At 41.3% G+C, this 20,019-nt stretch overlaps 1 protein-coding gene and 2 long non-coding RNA genes across 4 annotated transcripts in view; 2 read left to right on the forward strand and 1 right to left on the reverse strand.

Moving 5' to 3' along the window:
- LOC309859736 (uncharacterized protein) overlaps positions 1-16,562 on the reverse strand; it is a 281,535-nt gene extending 264,973 nt beyond the window's left edge. The window contains exon 1 of the mRNA XM_082720826.1: positions 16,494-16,562. The gene's annotated coding sequence lies outside the window, so the exon portion shown is untranslated. The remainder of the gene's footprint in view (positions 1-16,493) is intronic.
- LOC309859738 lies at positions 41-9,241 on the forward strand. 2 transcript variants are annotated; one of them, XR_014308863.1, is made up of 4 exons: positions 41-1,982; positions 2,440-2,487; positions 7,090-7,262; positions 9,017-9,241. It is a non-coding gene; the product is annotated as an uncharacterized lncRNA (long non-coding RNA). The 2 variants fall into 2 exon arrangements; XR_014308864.1 differs by lacking the exon at positions 41-1,982 and having other exon boundaries at positions 2,333-2,487.
- Positions 16,563-17,472: 910 nt separating the features above from the next.
- Positions 17,473-19,731, forward strand: LOC309859739. Its single transcript, XR_014308865.1, has 2 exons — positions 17,473-17,593; positions 17,717-19,731. It is a non-coding gene; the product is annotated as an uncharacterized lncRNA (long non-coding RNA).
- Positions 19,732-20,019: the final 288 nt, after the last annotated feature.

Genomic DNA, 20,019 nt, shown 5'->3' on the forward strand with positions numbered 1-20,019 from the left:
ATCTCTCTCAAGTAAATAACTAAAATCTTTATTTAAAAAAAAAGAGTCTCTAATGGGGCGCCTGGGTGGCTCAGTGGGTTAAGCTGCTGCCTTAAGCTCAGGTCATGATCTCGGGGTCCTGGGATCCAGTCCTGCATCGGTCTCTCTGCTCCGCGGGGAGCCTGCTTCCCCCTCTCTCTCTGCCTGCCTCTCTGTCTACTTGTGATCTCTCTCTGCCAAATAAATAAATAAAATCTTAAAAAAAAAAAGAGTCTCTTATGGCTTGTCTCCCTCTCTAGTTTCATCTCGTTTTATTTTTCCCTCTCTTCTCCTATGATCTTGTTTTGTTTCTTAAATTCCACATATGAAATGCGATTATATGATGATTGTCTTTCTCTGATTGACTTATTTTGCTTGGCATAATACTCTCTAGGTCCATCCATGTCATTGCAAACAGCAAGATACCATTTTTGATGGCTGAGTAGTATTCCATTGTATACATATACCAGATCTTCTTTATCCATTCATGTGTCGATGGACATCTAGGTTCTTTCCATAGTTTAGCTATTGTGAACATTGCTGCTATAACATTGGGGTGCAGGTGCCCCTTCAGATCACTACTCTTATATCTTTGTGGTAAATCCTTAGTAGTGCAATTGCTGGGTCATAGGTTAGCTCTATTTTCAACTTTTTGAGGAACCTCCATACTGTTTTCCACAGTGACTGCACCAGCCTTTACCCCTACCAATAGTGTAAGAGGGATCCCCTTTCTCTTCATCCTTGCCAACATCTGTCATTTCCTAACTTGTTAATGTTAGCCATTCTGACTGGTATGAGGTGGTATATCATCATGGGTTTTTTTTTTAAAAAAAGATTTTATTTATTTATTTGACAGAGAGAGACAGCAAGAGAGGGAACACAAGCAGGAAGAGTGGGAGAGGGAGAAGCAGGCTTCTGGTTGAGCAGGGAGCCCAATGCAAGGTTCATCTTGACCTGAGCCAATAGCAGATGCTTAACTGCTGAGCCAACTGGCAACCCCTCATCATGGTTTGATTTGTATTTTCCTGATGCCAAGAGATGTTGAGTGTTTTTTCAAGTCTATTGGCCATTTGGATGTGTTCTTTGCAAAAATGTCTGTCATGTCTTCTGCCCATTTCATGATTGGATTATTTGTTCTTTGGGTGTTAAGTTTGGTAAGTTCTTGATAGATTTTGGATACTGATATGTCATTTGCAAATATCTTCTCCCATTCTGTTGGTTGTCTTTTAGTTTTGTCTAGTATTTCCTTTGCTGGGCATACAGGCTGGTGCCTGTATCTTATCTTGATGAAGTCCCACCAGTTCATTTTGCCTTTGTTTCCCTTGCTTTTGGAGACCCGTCTAGCAAGAAGTTCTTGCAGACAAGATCATAAGGTTGCTGCCTGTGTTCTCCTTTAGGGTTTTGATGGACTTCCATCTCACATTTAGCTCTTATATCAATTTCTTGAGTCCATTTTTGTGTATGGTGTAAGAAAAATGGTCCAGCTTCATTCTTCTGCATGTGGTTGCCCAGTGTTCCCAACACCATTTGTTGAAGAGGGAGCTCTTGGGCTGGAGAGGCCCCTGCTGCGCCCGGCTCTGCCTTCCCTCGTTCTCAGGGGAGTTCTCGCCAGCTGAGCCAGTCCGCGGGGTCCGGGGCCGAGGGGAAAGCTCGCGGACATGGCCGGGGCCGGTCGGTGACGGGTTACTTGGGGAGAGTGGGCCAGCCCGGGGAGCGCCCAGTGACACCTGCAGGACAGAGTGCGCTGGAGGACGAGGGTGTGGAAAGCCAGAGCCTTTGCTCTGAGAGCCCCGTTCGCTGCTTTCCTGCAGCAGCAGGTGTGGCTGTGCCCGGTTGCCCCTGCTGCGAGGCAGCGGAGCCGCTGGGAGAGCAGGTGTCTCGGTGGCTCGACGGCGAGTGGAGATGCCCATTTGAAGCGGTTGGTGCTCCCGGCTGAGGACGGCTGAAGCCGTGCGTGCAACCGTGTAATCATGCTTTTCTGACTTTGTTCACACACTTTCCTCCTGGCATTATGGTGTGTGCACTAAATCCCAGAAAGCACGAACATCATATTTGTGTGGGGATTTTTTAAATGAATGATTTGGTAAAAATCTAAGGGTTCGTTATTGGTGAGCGTGTTAAAAATGCAGATTCTCTGGCCCCCTTGCCACCTGTGCTGATTTAGTGGCTCAGGATGGGACCCAGCGATCAGCAAGTTTAAACAGGCCTTGTTTGTAAGTAACTGCAACGCAGTTATCCTCTGAACTACCTTGTGAGCCCCGCTTAGGAAACAATGAACTAATGGAAATCTGGAAATCTTCTAAAAAGTAAATTTTCCAAAATGTCTTTAGCAAAATTATCTTCTAGCGGTGATAGTTTTGGAGTATACATTTAGATATTTTTCTTAAAGGAGACTTTCCTAATTTTTTTTTCTTTTTATAGCCTATGTGAATTGTATACTTTGTCATCAATCTGGAAACTTCACTTTAGGTTTTTGTCATCTACTAATTACATGTGTTACTGTTTTATAATTGCACGTTTACTTTTATTATATCCAAATGAATACATATCATTTTATCATGTCCAAATAAATACATATAGTTCAAAAATTAAAGATTTGTGCATATTCAAAGGAACATTTTGTGAAACAGTCCTCAAAAGTGGATACATTTGGTTTTTGTTTCCAGTGGTATTTTCTAATACAGTATTGGAGCGTATTATAGATAGTATTTAATCTCCAACGTGTTTCAGTATATATTATCTCATTTTATTAGATCTGTCTCCCAGAAGTGGGGCTGGTTTACTGGTAAAAGCAAATATTCATTTCCTCTGGAAGAATTTATTTTCAACCCAGGCCGTAAAGAATTCTTGAAGATACAGTGTCAAGGAGAATAAGCAGCTAATAGGCAAAATCACCAAACACTAGGCACCATGAATTAGGTATTAGAAATATAGACTATGGAAAAAGACCTGCAGTTTCTAGAGCTGAAATTAAAAACTCAATGGGTGAATTAGCTAGCTGATTATGTCCAGCAGAAGAAAGGATTACTGAATCATGCTACCATTTTATGTCTTTTTCTACTTAATCCTCCAACACTTCTCCTTTTCTTATCTTTGAATTTCACTAACAAAATTGGAGTAATCCGTGTAATCCATATGTGTTTACCTATTAGTTTTTGAATCCACACGTCATGACTTCCAATGGATTATCATAGATGAACTGTAAACTTTTTTTTTTCTTTGAACTGTAAACTCTTATCAAAGGTCAATCCCTGCCTCATCTGCATTAGGTTCCATTCCCTCTTTCAAGCACATGGCTCAACAACTCTTCCCTTTCTCTCCTGGATCATTAGTTTTTCCTTCTCTGATGGACTGTTACTGGCATTCTAAAACATGGTGTTAATTCTAGTTTACAGTTCCCTCTCAACCTGCCCAACTCTCCTGGCTCTGCTCCATTTTTCTGTTCTCAATAAAAAAAAAAACTCATCAAAGGAATTATCCTTACTCCTTCCATGCTGGTTCTCCCTTCAACCCACTCCAGCTCCTCGGAAACTGCTCTTGGCAAAGTCCGTAGTGTCTTTCTTGTTAAAGCCAATAGTGAGTTTTTAAACCTTAGCTCTACCTATAGACAGCAGTTTTTTCCCCATGGTTCATTACTTACTCTCCTTGAAATACATCTTTTCTCTGGGCTTCCAGGATGCTGTCCCTTTCTTATTTTGTCTTGTCTTTCTGGCTAGTCTTTCTGGTATCTTTTGCTTGTTTCTCCTCTTTGGGCCCCACCCATGACCCCTAGGATGGGGATAGGGGTGCTAGAGATGGAGCTCTGTAAAAGCTCTTAAAACAAGATTGACACATTTCCAGGTGGGTGAATAGATCCTTGCTGGGAGGGTGCATTGGAGGCAGAGAAGGTCTGTACTTGCACCTCCTAATACCTTTGCCCTATGCCCCTATCTATTCTATTTGGTACTTCCTGAGTTGTATCCTTTACAGTACACATAAGCATTTCCTTGGTCCTGTGAGCCATTGCAAATTACTGAACCAGAGGAGAGAGTCATGGGAACCCCGATTTATAGCTGGTCAGTCAGAAGTACAGGTGGCTTGGAACTTGGGGCTGATATCTAAGGTGGAGACAGTCTGTGTGTCTGAGCCCTTAATTCCGTGAGGTCTGCTCTGACTCCAGGTGGTATGAAAACTGATTTGGGCACTCACTTGGTGTTGGAGAGCTGGAGACTTGGTTGGTGTGAGAAAAGCCCGGGTTCCAGTAAAGCCAAAGTCTTATAATGGTCTTCTATTTCTCCTTTCATCTACTACATAGTCCCCCTTATTTTTCCTCAGAAACATTGGGCAAGTTGACTGCCTCGGGGCATTTATAGTTTGTGTTCCCAATGCCTGGAGTGCTTTTCCCACTCTCCCAAATTGTGTGGCTTGTTCCTTTTCCCTCTTCAAGCATTGCCAAAATTTGACTGAGACCTTTTGTAACTCTCCTTTTGAAAATAGTAGGAACTCAGTCCTGCAATTCCTATTCCCTGGCTTCCCTGTTACTTTATTACCATTTGACAGACTCTGTATGTGGCTCATCCCCCCTACCTTTCCTATGAGCGTGTAAACTCATGGAGAGCAGAGATTTTTGTCTTCTTTCTTTCTTTCTTTCTTTCCTTCCTTCCTTCTTCTCTTTTTGCACTCCCAGCAGGCAGAACAACAGTGCAAGGCTTATGTGAGGTAGATTCTCAAATATTTTGAATGAATGAATGAATGAATGAATGGAAAATAAAAGCATGAATTATTCAGAAGGAAGCTCAGAGAGATAATGGGTTAGTAAATTTTAAAGAGAGCTTAAGAGATACAGTCTAATATAATATGTCAGGTTGGAGTTCCAGAAGAATGTACCAGAATAGGGAAAAAGTATTGATTCCTGCATGTTAACATGAAAAAGGCAACCTAGTAGAAAAAATGAAAAACAGGTATTTCACACAAGAAATACACATGTCTTATGGAACATAAAACATTATACTTCATCAGTACAAAAATCATATACTCTTTCCTGCTTACTATATTGGTAAAAATTTTTTAAATATCAAATAATTGTGGTGCCTCGGTGGCTCAGTTGGTTAAGCAGCTGCCTTCAGCTCAGGTCTTGATCCTGTGGTCCTGGGATCAAGCCCCACATCAGGCCCCCTGCTCAGCAGAGAGCCTGCTTCTCTCTATCCCTCTGCCTGCCACTCTGTCTTCTTGTGCTCTTTATCTCTGTCAAATAATAAATAAAATCTTTTTTTTTTGAAAATTTTATTTATTTGACAGAGATCACAAGTAGGCAGAGAGGCAGAGAGGGGGGGGGGAAGAGCAGTCTCCCTGCTGAGCAGAGACCCGGAGGGCTGTGGGGCTCAGATCCCAGGACCCTGAGATCATGACCTGAGCCAAAGGCAGAGGCTTATCCCACTGAGCCACCCAGGTGCCCCAAATAAAATCTTTAAAAAAATATATCAAATAATGGCAAATATATGATTTAGCAGTAACTTCTATCTGCTGTTGGTAGGATTGTGAAGTGGTATACCTATTTTGGAAATGAGCTATAGTAATTTCACTTGTAAGCATATAAGCTGGAGAAACTCTTATATATATAGGGAGATAAAGAAAAAGGTGTTTGTGTAGCATTGTTCTTTAACTTAATCTGGGAACAACCTAAATATGGATTACATTAGTTTCCTGTTGCTGCTTTAACAAATTACCACAAATTTAGTGGCTTAAAATAATACAAATTTATGATCATGTAATGCTGTAGGCCAGAAGTCTGAAAATGGGTCTTACAGGGATAAAAAAAAAAAAAAAAAAAAGGTATCAACAAAGCTGCATTTCTCCTGGAGGCTCTAGGGGAGAATCATCATTCCTTCCCTTTTCCACGCTTTTAGAGGCTGCTGTGTTCCTGGCCTGTGTCCTTTTCCATTGTCTTAAAAGCCAGTAATGTAGCACCTTCCAGTCTGACTCTGACACTGTCTTCCTCTTACAAGGATCTTATTATTGAATTTGCTTAAATAATCCAGTATTAACTACCATCTCAAGATCTTAATCACATATGCAGAGTCACTTTTGCCATGTACTGTAACATATTCACTGGCTTCTCGAATTATGGCATGGATATCTTGGGGGCCATTATTCTGCCGACCTTAGAGGTCAATAATAGAATAAATACACTGTGATATTTTCATAGAATACAACATTTACAGCAGGGAAAATGAATGACCATACAACTCATTATGGTGGGTAGCTGGCAAAATATTAGCAAAAGAAACATGTCATTAATATTAAAGTTCAAAAACAAAAAGAACCCTCTATATTGTTTAGGGATATATCATATGTGATGAAATTGCAAGGAAAGGTAATTAACAAAAATAGGTTATTCTACCTCCAGGGGGAGGGAGATGGCTATAATTAGAAAGGGACTTAAAAGATAATAGCCATATTCTATTTCTATTTTTTTTAAGATTATTTATTTTATAAAGAGAAGGGGTGGAGAGTGGGGAGAGCTGGAGAAGCAGCTTCCCTGCTGAGCAGGGAGCCTGCAGGGACAGCCTGAGGCTCCATCCCAGTACCCTGAGATCATGACCTGAGGTGAAACCAAGAGTCAGATGCTCAGCCAAGAGGCACCCAGGCACCTCTCTATTTCTGTTTTTAAAAATTTGGTGATATGCAGGCTTGTGTCTTAGTATTTAAGAGTTAGAAATAAGTACGTGATAATTTCGTATACCTTACACCAGCCTCTACCACATTTAAAATATTTTTTAAAAATATGGTGGTTTACTAAAAAGGAACAATTTAAGAAATATTTGTAAGAAAGATCAGTCACTGGATAAAGTATTTTTAAAACCTAGAAAGTTGTCAGTTGGTATTTCTACTCCCCCCCCCCCCACTCTCCACAATTACTTAGAATTTGAAGTTTTACAAATAGTAAGCTAGAGAAATGGAATAAAATTCAATAGTTAGTGACAGGATCTTAGTAACTAGGATAGTAAAGCATCTGGAATTCTAGAGCCAAAATTGTTGTGAATGATCCTTTGCTCTTTAAAGATAATATACCTCTGACTCTTTGTGTTGTAGGGAGTTTGGGGACACATTTGCATTCCTAGAGGGAAAACATGAGAAAGAAACAACTGGGAATTTCTGGTTTCCATTTTCTGATCATCTGTGCATAGATTCCTCCTATGGATCATACAAATGATCTTTAACCACCTGGGTACCCCCCCCCCCTTTTTATAAAAATTTTAATCGAGGTAAGTGCAGGTTCCATGCAGTTGTAAGAAATAATACAAAGAAATGCCACCTACACTGTATCTAGTTTAACCAACTGGTACCATTTGGCAAACATACAGTGCGGTATTATCACCAGGACATTGACACTGATGCACCCGCTGATCTTACTCAGATCCCTCCTAGTCTCCCTTGCATCTGTACATTTTCTGTCCACTTTTACGTGTATACCACCGTAGTCAAGATGCCGAACGATTTCATCACCACAAGGATCCTTCCTCTTGCCCTTTTAAAAATGATTTAATTATTTTTAGAGAGGGATTGGAGAGGGTCAGAGGAGGGAGAGAGAGAATCTCAAGCAGACTGCCCACTGAGCATGTGCCCATTGCAAGTCTCAGTCTCATGACCCTGAGATTGTGACCTGAGCTGAAACCAAGAGTCAAAAGCTCAACTGACTGAGCCACTCAGGCACCTCTCTTCTTGTCCTTTTATAACCACTCTAGCTCCTTTCTACCCTTCTCCCTGACTCCAGTTCCTCTCCCTACTCCAGTCCTTAAGCCCTGGTAACCAACAAACTTTTCTCCATTTGAAAAATGTTGTAGGGGTGCCTCAGTGGCTCAGTGGGTTAAGCCTCTGCCTTCGGCTCAGGTCATGATCTCAGGGTCCTGGTATCGGGCTCTCTGCTCAGCGAGGAGCCTGCTTCCTCCTCTCTCTCTTTCTCTCTGCCTCTCTGCCTACTTGTTATCTCTGTCAAATAAATAAAATCTTAAAAAAAATGTTGTATAAATGAAATCACATAATAAGTAACATTTTGAGGTTGGCTTCTTTTCACTCAACCTGATTCCCTGAAGATTCATCTAATATGTGGATGTCCGTGAGTCCCATTTTTAAATTTAGCTGAAGAATGTTTTATGGAAATTTTGGATTCTGAACTCATTTTGTAAATATCATTTTCTGTTCAGTTAATGTATACTTTGAGTAGTAGATAAAGCATGTATTTTTAAGTGTGATTATTTGGGACTAAGTCTCATTTTTACTTTGGAAAAATTATTTTAACTATGCTAAGACTTAATTTTCTTATGTGTAAAATGAGGATAATAATACCTATTTCATAGAATATTTAAAAAAATAAATGAGATAACATGTAATGTTCTTAGCACTGTGCCTATCACATAAGTGTTCCATAAATGACAGTAGAAAAATAAGATGGGGTTACTACAGCAGTATTATTATAGTCTGTGACTTTTAGGTTAGTCTTGGAAGAAATGCTTTAGCATTCCTACTACATTTGGATTTTATGTATGTTTGGGGAAGGGAGGAACATTCAATATATTTCTTTAGCCACTAATGCTTAGTTCTTCAGAATAGGTATATCTATTTAATCCTTCTGTTGTTCTTTACCTAATTGGCTATATAAAAAGTAAATGATTGTTTTAATGTTATATATCTTTTTTTAAAGGACTTTATTTGAGAGAGGAAAGGAATGAATGGGCGAGTGGCAGAGGGAGAGGGAGAAACAGGCTCCCTATTGAGCAGGGCTCTTGATCCCAGGACCTTGGGATCTCTACCAGAGCTGAAGGCAGAGGCTTAACCGGCTTAAATCAACTTAATCAACTTAACCAACTGAGCCACCAAGGCACCCCTTTAATGTTACGTATCTTAACATTACCTCAAATGAATAAACTATCTTTTTATACAATAGTACAGATTTGCTAAGGTTGAAATATCTATAATTTACATATTTTAAATTTTATATGTATATATTCCCCACCCCCAGGTAACCGGAGTCCTGGATGATTGCCTGTGCTACATCGATAGCATCGATAACTTTAACACCTTCAAAATATTCCCCAAAATAAAAAAAATTGCAAGAGTGAGACTACTTCCCGTATTACAAGGTAGAGTTATAATTTTTGATTCCTTTAGGAGCAAAATTTTTACATAGCTCTCTACAGATGTGACTTTTATGACCCTTTTGAAAACCCATTTTGACTTCTCAGAACGCTCTGTGTGTGTTTTTTTTTTTTTTTAAATCACTGGAATATATTAAGTATGTAGTAAAACCTGATTGTCTTTTTGAACACTGAGAACCTGAACCCTCTTCCTGTGTTTGGGAAATCCCTCATCTTTCAATTTTGGGACAGAGACTACTTCCACAGAAGCTGAAAGTGCCACAGACTTACTTATCTGTCAGCTTTCACTGTAATTTAGGCTCCGCCATCTAGACCCCTCCCAGGCTCTGTGTTGTGCTGCTGGGCCCTGTCTTGTGTTAGTGCTTTTCTCAGTGTAAGTACCACAGCAGCACATGGTTCCTGGGGAGCTCACTGGAAGGGCTGCTGAACCAGACTGAGGGCACAAGCAGAACAGCCTTTGTAGTAATACTGAGGAACTGATTCTTAAATTGAGCGCTCTGCTCTAGACCTTTACAGAATAACCAATGCTAGTTTAAAGGTAGCAACAATAAGCAATATTCAAAAGCAGTATTTTAAATCGAAGAACAGTATTTTAAAAGCTGCTGTTATGCTTTGTTTTGCTCTTGCTCTCAGTATTCGATTGGGTTTATAATTTCTTTGATACTCATTTTTAGTTTATTTTAAAAATTGAGCATGATTTTCTTTTTTATCCTGATTCTATATAGCTATCTTAGTCTTTAAATATTTCTGAGGATAAAAAAAGAAATTAGAGCAGGAACTAATAGCCATTATTTTTATGTCACCACCAAAATTTTGGCACCATTAGTCATTGACCTTTTTTTTTTTTGAAGGTGACAAAAATTTTTATTATGTCGTGTGCCTAGCAAGAAATGCAATAGCCATTTCCCTTGTTTTTGCAACACTCTATATCAAATTTCTGGAAGAAATTCCTCCCTAATTTCTGGAAAAACACCTACACAGGTTTCTAATTGACCAAAAGAGGGAAAGACACTTTGGTTAACAATCCTATTTTACATAAATATAAGGGGGAGTGATTGTTTCTCAATCCTAAAGATTTGAACAAACACTTCACCAAAGATATAAGGATAGCAAATAAATACACGAACAGATAGATGCTCCACATCACCTCAGTGGGAATATGCAGACAACATGACAGTTATTGGAATGGTTACATCAAAAATAATGACAGTACCAATTTCAGGTCCAGAATCAGAACAACAAGATTCTGATTCATAGTTGGTAGGAACAAAAACTGATACAGCCACTCTGTAAAAATAGGCTGGCAATTTCTTGCAAAGCTAAATATACATACATACATTCATACATAACCAACACAGCAATTTCACACCCTATGTTTTTGAAAACTTATGTTTTAAAACCTACATGCGAATATTTCTAGCACCTTAATTCAAATGGTCCCAAACTGGGAGAATCAAGCATCCATGGGTTAACAACTCTGAAATCACATATGTAATTCTGAAATCATGTGTGTGTATTCTGGAATTAAACTATCAAATAAATGAAATTCAGATATTAGCTGGATTCTCACTGTTAGTGCAGGAGATTACAGACAAGCAAGGAGAGAAGGTTAGAATGTTCCATTTGGTAATGATTACAACAGGAGACAACAGTGGGAATACTTAGCTTACTATAGATACAGATGGTTACATACTAAACTATTTATAGACACATGTATATACATGAAAGAGTATATACATATTCCCTTGAGTTAGCTGAGAGGGTCTTTGAGCAATGACTTCACAGTCACAACAGACACACCTAGTCCCCCAATCTTGGTTTCTCATACTATGGTCCAGTGAAAAGAACCAGACTACTGAGGGGGGGAAATGGCTAATCCTAGGGCAGGAAAGACAGAAGATGAACCTGGAAAACCTACTGCCACAGAGCAAGGAAGAAATATTCAAACAATAACAGGGTATGTCAATAGACACAGGAACATAAGGTGCTTTTTAAAAAATTTATTACATGTTTTTGAGAAAGGAGAGAAAGCATAAGCAGCAGGGAGGAGCACAGGGAGAGAGAGAGAGAAAATTTCTATTTATTTATTTATTTACTCATTTATTTATTTGACAGAGATCACAACTAGGCAGAGAGGCAGGCAGAGAGAGAGGGGGAAGCAGGTTCCCTGCTGAGCAGAGAGGCTCGATCCAAGGACCCCAGGATCATGACCTGAGCCAAAGGCAGAGGTTTTAACCCACTGAGCCACCCAGGCACCCCGAGAGAGAAAATTTCAAGCAGGCCCCACACTCAGCAAAGAGCCCAACGTGGGGCTGGATCCCAGGACCCTGAGATCATGACCTGAGCTGAAATCAAGAGTCGGACACTCAACCAACTCAGCAAGCCAGGTGCCACTAGAAGATGCTTTTACTAACCAGCCTGGAACAACTTGAGCAACAAAAGGAACAAGGTATCATTGTACTAGAACCAAAATATAAAATAACTAGCCACGAATTCATGCTGATATAAATGGATTAGTAAATAGGAAAGAACAGAAAAATCTCCTATGCAGAATTCCTGATAATTTATGTGCATAATTATGTAGATACTCCAACAGGAAGGGGGTATAGTGTAAGTGGTATAGTGTAACTGACCACTTCCTTCCAAGGAGTACAGTATGAGGACAGAGAAAACAAAGTAATAAGTCATGTCCAGAGCACTAACCCTTGATATGATAAGACCAAAGGACATTTTATCTCTGTGGTCTTCCTCCAAGAAACCCATAACCTCAGTCTAATCATGAAAACAACAGCAGACAATTCCCAATTGAGGAACATTCTACAAAACACCTAACTGTACTCCTCAAAACTGCCCAGGTTATCAAAAACAAGGGAAGTCTGAGAAATTGTCACAGCCAAGGGGAGCCTAAAGAAACAACTAACTGAAAGGTGGCATTCTGAAACAGAATACCTGCATGGGGGAGAGAACACCAGGGTCAACTATCAAAAGACAAATCACATCCCATAAAATAATAGTTTGCAACCCATAAAATGGACAAGCACTAGTATCCCTAATCTATAAAGAGCTAGACACTGAAGAAGAAGAAAAACAAAAAAAGCCACAAACCTAAGAGGAAAATGGGCAAAAGATATGAACAGAGGGTTCACAGAAACGTAAATACCTCTTTCAGATACATGAAAAAATACTTAACCTCACTCATAATTAAGAAACTTGCAGATTTAAACTTCATAAAATACCATGTTTATCTTTCCACTGCCAAAATTCCAGAAGTTGAACCACATGTTTTATGGGAGAAGCTGTGGACAACCAAGCACTCAGGTGGTGTCGATGGGAGTGACACAAAATGATACCAAAATCCTGAATGATCGAGTTATCAATTCTATGCACCCGTTGATCTGGCAGCACACTTCTAGGAATTTACCGGATAGAAAAAACCTATATGTACAAGGTCATTCATTAGAACATGGTTTGTAATAGCAAAAGGTATGAAATAATGCATAACTAACAATAACCAGTTAACGAACTATGGAACGTCCATGCTTGAATTACTGTGCAGTTATAACAAAGAAACAATCCATGTTCTGTTTAGATACAGATGTATGGGACAGGCTTTTAAGAAGTGACAAAAAAGCAAAGGAAGAACAGAAAATCATGTATAGACTCCTTACTCAAAGTGTGGCTCCCTGAGCAGCAGAGTCAGCTTCACCTGGGAGCTTTTTAGAAATGCAAAACCCAGGGCCCCCACCAGATCCACTAAATCAACATCTGCATTTTAACAGGATGCCAGTGGTGTACAGCTGCATCTAAGTTCTGAAAGCCCTAAAGATGATGGATTCCCTTCTAAATAAAAGTAGGGGGCATACAAGAGTATCTTTTACCTGACAAAAGCAGCACTGGTAGGACAAACAAGACAGATATCTACAGCAGGAGGACCATAACTCCAGTTTGTCTGGGACTGTCCCAATATAGCCAGTTGTCCCATCATAACTTTATGGAACCTCTTTCATTCTCAGTGGAAGTGTCTCAGTTGAGATGAAAAATGTCACCCTTCCTAGAGGGAACATCACTTAACCTTTAACCATGTTATTACTAATTCAGAAGTATTTTATTAAAAAGAGAGAGAGAGAGAGAGTGAAGACCAGTCAGGAAAAAACACAGACTGAAGAAAAGCAGTGAGCCAAGGATGGTTGGGCAACAAACCCAAGGAGAGGCATTGTCTGGGGCTAAAGGGAAAGACAACTTTGTGAGGAACAGTAAGGGGATGTATCAGAGTTAAGAAAGGAAAGCTAGCAGGCAGGTGTCAGAGACAATAGAGACTGAGGGTTATGCTGCAGGATGGTCAAGTAAGACTAAAGCCAAAAACTGGATTTGACTACAATTTGGTAGCCTTTTCCAGAGCTGACTCAGCTGAATGTCGAAGAAGCAAGAATGCATTCATGAAGTTGAAATATGAATGAGAAATTCAGAAACCGGGCGCCTGGGTGGCTCAGTGGTTAAACCCCTGCCTTCGGCTCAGGTCATGATCTCAGGGTCCTGGGATCGAGTCCCGCATCGGGCTCTCTGCTCAGCAGGGAGCCTGCTTCCTCCTCTCTCTCTCTCTCTCTGCCTGCCTCTCTGCCTACTTGTGATTTCTCTCTGTCAAATAAATAAATAAAATCTTTAAAAAAAAAAAAAAAGAAATGCAGAAACCAAAGCTGGAACAGTTGGCTATTCAAGCTAGAGATGTGAACAAGCTGACGCAAACCCTTAGGGAGAGTCATCTGGAGGACGTGTGGTCCCTCCATTCCACCAGATCTTCAAAGTCCTATTCATGGATCAAGCAGGACCATGAGAGAGCTGTCCACTCAGACCTCATAGTTCGGTCCCCTGAAAAGCATCCATACACTTCTAGTACAATGCTGTGTCTATCAGAAATGATTATAGGCAATTTCAGTGTTGTTATTAGAAAAATCAAAGGAAGTTTTACAACTTGCACAACTCTGTGAAATTAAGAGTCCTGCTTCTCATTTTACTAACTGTTCTTTGAATTTGCTTGATATACTTGATATACTTCCCTTCAAGTAATTCTTGCCTATTTCTATCTTTTCGGTTTTATGTTTAAAATTTCATTTATACATTTGACAGTCAGAGATCACAAGTAGGCAGAGATGCAGGCACAGAGAGAGAGGGAAGCAGGCTCCCTGCTGAGCAGAGAGCCAGATGTGGAGCTTGATCCCAGGGCCCTGGGATCATGACCTGAGCCAAAGGAAGGGGCTTTAACTCACTGAGCCACCCAGGAGCCCCTCTATTTTTTTGTTTTAAAAATATGAATCCTTTCAAATTTTAGAAAACTAATTTTCAAACAAAGTGGAAATAAACAAACAAAAAGCTCACCTGGGATCTGTTCATTTTCTGCTCTTAGTGGAGGAGGGACAGCTGAGGAAGAAGGAAGGAAGAAGGAAGTTAGAAGAGACTTGGCCTGCCTTGCAGTTCCTGGATTTACCTGCCTACACAGTTCCACATACAAGATACTTACGTGTCCATGTGTGGCTCCGATAGATGTTGAGCTTAAACATGATACTCTTCACTGAGTGAATGTAAACATTTGTTTCTTATTGACTTATTACCAACTTAGGTTCTGTGATACAGAAAAATTAAAAACATGAGAAGATGAGTTTAACATTTAATAGTAACGTAAAGGAGGAAACACTATGGCTTTTTCAGAACTGATGTGGGAAAAATTAAAAATTAAAAATCTCAAGCCACACTGTTTATCTGTTTTCCTGTGAACACTATTAATCCCCTGAGGTCAGAAAATCCAAGAAACCTCTGGAAAAAAGAGATGCGGGTGTTTAAGGCAAGATAAAAAATAAATGTTTAATGTTTGTTTCTTACAATTTTCAAAAGGTCTTTTAATAAGAAACTATCTTTGACGTAATTAACAGTGACAAAATGAGCTGTGGCCTGGGAATTTGTAGACCTGACTTTTAACCATGGTTCTGCCACCAACAAACTGCACGATCTTGGTCAGTCACCTTCTCAGGCTCAAGTTTTTTTTTTTTTCATTTCTCAAATAAGGCCAAAACAGATAACCTCGTGCCTGCACTACCATCCTGTAGGTCTATAAGGCCAGGAGAGCAGGAACCTCTGCATCTTTCTAGATTCCATCAACAATGGCAAATGGGGAATGGAAAATGAGGGGAGGAGCGGGTGTTCAGGGAGGGGTGATGACAGAATTTCCTTCGCTATGGCTGGTGAGCCTTTCATCCCGACCATGCCCTCACAAACTCTCCAAAGGGGTGACATTTCCTGTGTAGCCTGCATGCCCACCCTCTCAGCTCCAGCTCACCTTGCTCTTCTTAAATTTGTCTCAGACCTTCCACTGTCACACAGCCTTCGATGGCTTCAGCATACTGTCATGCTTTTACATAACAAATAACAAATGAATACATAATAAATAATATCTGGGGGCCTGGGGAATGTTAGAGCGGGGAAAGGGCCTTGGTGGCTAGCTAGTACAGCCTCTCCCCTCCTCCATTGCACAAATGAGTTAACCGAGCAATGAAAGCCCTAGAGAATTGTCAAAGCTCCAGTCGCACGTTATTACTTACACAACAAATACAAGAGCAGCTAACAAAATGTGAGTGCTCAGGGGACGCCTGGGTGGCTCAGCTGGTTAAGCCACTGTCTTCGGCTCTGGTTATGATCCCAGAGTCCTGGGATGGAGTCCCGCATTGGGCTCCTTGGGTAGTATGGAGCCTGCTTCTCTCTCTGCCTCTGCCTGCCACTCTGTCTGCTCATGTTTTCTCTCTCTCTCTCTCTGACAAATAAATAAATAAATAAAATCTTAAAAAAATAATAATAATTAGAGTGCTCAGAATAATCACGTCGACTATTCGCAACTTATTCACATCAGACACCCTGCCTGGTTCTCTTACAACCGCGCCCCTCCTAGGAAGCCGGGTGCACTTAAGACGCCCGCACACACGCACGTCGCAAAAGCGCACTCACCCCTACCCGCAGCCCCACCCCCTCCCCGTGGGTCTGGCGCACACGTCACGCATGCAAACTCCCTACCGGTCGCCGCAGGACGGCGCAGCCAGCGTAGCGCTGCAGCCAGACAACTGCGGGCCTTGGGAATCCGAGAGCCAACGTTCCCACTCCGGATCCTGGTCCCTCACGTAGAGACGCCGCCGCTCGCTTTCCTTCAACTCTGCAAGCTGATCAGACGCCTGGGGTGCCCACGGTGCCCCGGGCCTCTGACCCACAACCGGGCACCCCCGCCCCCGCCGGACCCCCGGCCGCACAGGGCCCCTTAGGCACTCGCCCCCATCCCCCGGGACTCACCCCTAACTCCCTCACCTGGTGAACCCGGAAGCCAGAGAAGGTTTCTCACGAGGGGCTGGAGGCCGGGGAAGAACAAGCCAGGAGACAGCGGGGATGCACTTACGCAGAGGGAGGGAGCAGCGCCGCGGCGGCAAGGAGCTGGAGGCCCGTAACGGTCCAGCCAGGAGGAGAAGGCGGGACGCACTAGCGTAGAGGGAGGCAGCGGCGAGGAGCTGGAGGCGGGTGAAGGACCAGCCTGGAGGAGAAGGCAGGGACGCACCTCTGCAGAGGGAGGGAGCGGGCGGCGTGGGGCGGCGAGGAGCTAAAGGCCGGGAACCGAGGAGCGGGGAGAAGAAGGCGGGGACACACCTGTGCAGAGGGAGGGAGCGGCGCTGAGAGGTGGCGGCGGGGAGTTAGAACTCTACTCCTGGCAGCTAGTGCTGGGAAAGTGCGTCTACCCTTAAGAGGGCTATCTCACCCCTCTAAGTGTTAAAAAGTTACTCATCCTACCGAGCTAGCAGGTGTTTAGTGAAGATTAGAGGCGTTTACCATGTATATCTGGCGCATAAATGATTCAGTACCTCTCTCAAGATTCTCTTCCCCGGTGTACCCCAGGCGCTTTTCTTGAGAAACCAGCTGGAGAGTTTCTGCCCAGTCGGCTGAGCTGAGAGATTGCTGTCTGAGGTACTCACTCCTGCTGCCTGGAGCCAGGCTTTTGTCCTTGTCCTTCGACCAAATTTTAGACGCAAGCCAAGAGAAGGGAAGCTGTGTTTGGATTTCATCTCTGTACCCGCTATCTGTGACCAGCATGGTTATTCTCGAATGAGAAAAGCAGCAAGCTAGCAATTCGGTATTAATACTAAAAACCGTTCATGTGTAAAAAACTGTCCTATACCAAACTTGAAGAAAGCACGCTCTCATCTCCTGCAACCTCCCATATACACTTCACGCAACTTCCCCCAATGTTAACATTTTACAGAGCCATGGTACCGTTATCAAAACTGAGAAAGCAACTGTATTAACGAAATTACAGAGTTTGTTCAGATTCCGTCAGGTTTTCCACGAATGCCCTTTTACTGATCCAGGATTCTGTCCAGATACCACGATACATTTAATCATCATGTCTGCTCCAACCTGTAAGTTTTTTGGTCTTTCCTTGTCTTTCATGGCATTCACATGATTGAAGAATAGTGGTCAGGTATTGTGAAAAGTGCCTCAGAATTGACGTTTGTCTAATGTTTTCTCCTTATTGGACTGAGGTATATATTTTTAGGAAGAATACCCTTGGAAGGATGTGCCCTACCTGTGTATCAGGTGACACGTGATATCAACATGATTCGTCATACTAACCTTTAGTACTTGGTTAAGGTGGTATCAGCGGGGTTTCTGCACTATATATTTAGGATTTTTTCATATCCAGTCTACACTTAAGAGTGGATTGGCTAAGTCCAGTGCACACCCAGGGTCAGAGGAAATTCGCTTAGCTCCGTTTCGGATTTATGGTCATATTTTAAAACCACCAGGTGTATTAGTAAATTTGAGGAGAAACTCTCTGAGGCTACCCAAGTATCCTGTTTATATTTATAGTTTTGGCCACTAATTTTCACTTTCATTGTTGGGTCTTGCCTGCAACCACTTTTACTGTGGTGTTCTAAAAGGAGATTTTTCTGTTTTACTTATATGTTTATTGGGATTCTTCTGTAAAGGAAAGATTTTCATTTTGCTCATTTATTTCATCATTTGTTTATGTCAGTACGGGCTCATGGATAATCTAATTCATTCCCTGTGGTCGTTACTCAACCCCGCCTTTTTCACCCAACCCTTTGATCTGTTTTATGTTTTACAATGTCAACTGCATTTTATAATATGTATCTCCTGAGTTTGGCTTTTTTCACTTAGCAAAATTCATTTAAGACTCATTTGTGTTAAAAAAAAAATTCATTCATGTTCTTGGTCCTTTTCTCAGATCAGCTCCTTTCTCTCCACTCTTTTCATTTCACCCATGCTATTATTATGTTGCTCAAATTGTCCCAGCTTGGGCATTGAGAGCTATCATAGGTTAGCTTTTAGGTCCTCTTAACAAATCCTTATCATAGTTTCTAAAGGACTTCCTTACTTTTGACACACAAGGTGCTCCAGGCTCCTTGTATTTTCTGTGTCTAAGCCCTGGAATCAGACATCTTTCCAAGGAGCCCTAGTTCCTTCTATTGGAGAAACCAAGATCTGAGCTCTAGGTATGCTGATTGGTACTGGGTGAAACTTTCTAGATTCTGTCTGCCTACATATCTAAGAAATAGATGTATGTGTACCAGTCCATGCTAGTCATCTGCCTCACAGTATCTATATTTCTATATCAATCTGTATACATATAAATCTGTATACAGATGTGTTACATACACATGACTACATATTTGAAAATGAATGAGCTAACATTGATATCTTTCCCACCCACCAACCCCTTCCTTATTTTTAACTTCATCCATACACTGAAATACCTGGTTATCATTATCTACAACATGTGTATTCTTTTTGACCTTGTGTACATGGAAAGTAGTTTCAGAATTGCTAACCCCTGTGAGAATTTACCAGCCAGAGTGTTTATGTACTGTTCTTTTTGTTTTCAGTCTTAATGTATCCAGTCAAAATGTAGTTCTACGGAATTATTTAGGTCAGCTCCTTTTCCCCCATTTTTAAAATTCAGGCTACATGATACATACATTTGTAAAAACAGAGTCACTTGTCACAGTCTGCTTTATATCTGTAACCTATTTGATTTTTTTTTCTTTATTTAAATTGAGTTACATTCTGTCTTGGTGGTGTACAGCTCTGAGATTCCACGAATGCATCACCCTGTACCGTGCACAACAATCCTATTATTTTAAAAACTCCCCTTGGGTGACCTGTTCTTAACCCCTCCTTCCTCCCTTAGCCCCATCCACTGATTTGGTCTCTGTCCTATAATTTAATATTTTTAAGAATGTCAAAATAGATTGATGCAAAATGCACTTTTTAGGTTTGGTTTCTTTCACATAAGCAAAAGTCACTTGAGATTTTTCCTATGGTAGGGGCGCCTGGGTGGCTCAGTGATTTAAAGCCTCTGCATTTGGCTTGGTCATGATCCCAGCGTCCTGGGATCAAGCCCCACATTGGGCTTTCTGCTCCGAGGGGAGCCTGCTTCCTCCTCCCTCTCTCTGCCTGCCTCCCTCTCTGCCTACTTGTGATCTCTGTCAAATAAATAAATAAAATCTTTAAAAGTAAATATAAATAAAAATTTTTTAAAAAGATTTTTCCTATGGTAGTGTGAGACATTAATTCATTCCTTTTTTAAAATTACTGAATAGTGGGGCGCCTGGGTGGCTCAGTGGGTTAAGCAGCTGCCTTAGGCTCAGGTCATGATCTCAGGGCCTGGGATCCAGTCCCACATTGGGCTTTCTGCTCAGCAGGGGGCCTGCTTCCCTTTCTCTCTCTCTGCCTGCCTCTCTGCCTGCTGTGATCTCTCTCTGTCAAATAAATAAATAAAATCTTTAAAAATATATAAAAATAAAATAAAATTACTGAATAG

Source organism: Mustela nivalis (genome assembly GCF_964662115.1).
Source record: "Mustela nivalis genome assembly, chromosome: 2".
In the NCBI taxonomy this organism is placed as follows: domain Eukaryota; kingdom Metazoa; phylum Chordata; class Mammalia; order Carnivora; family Mustelidae; genus Mustela; species Mustela nivalis.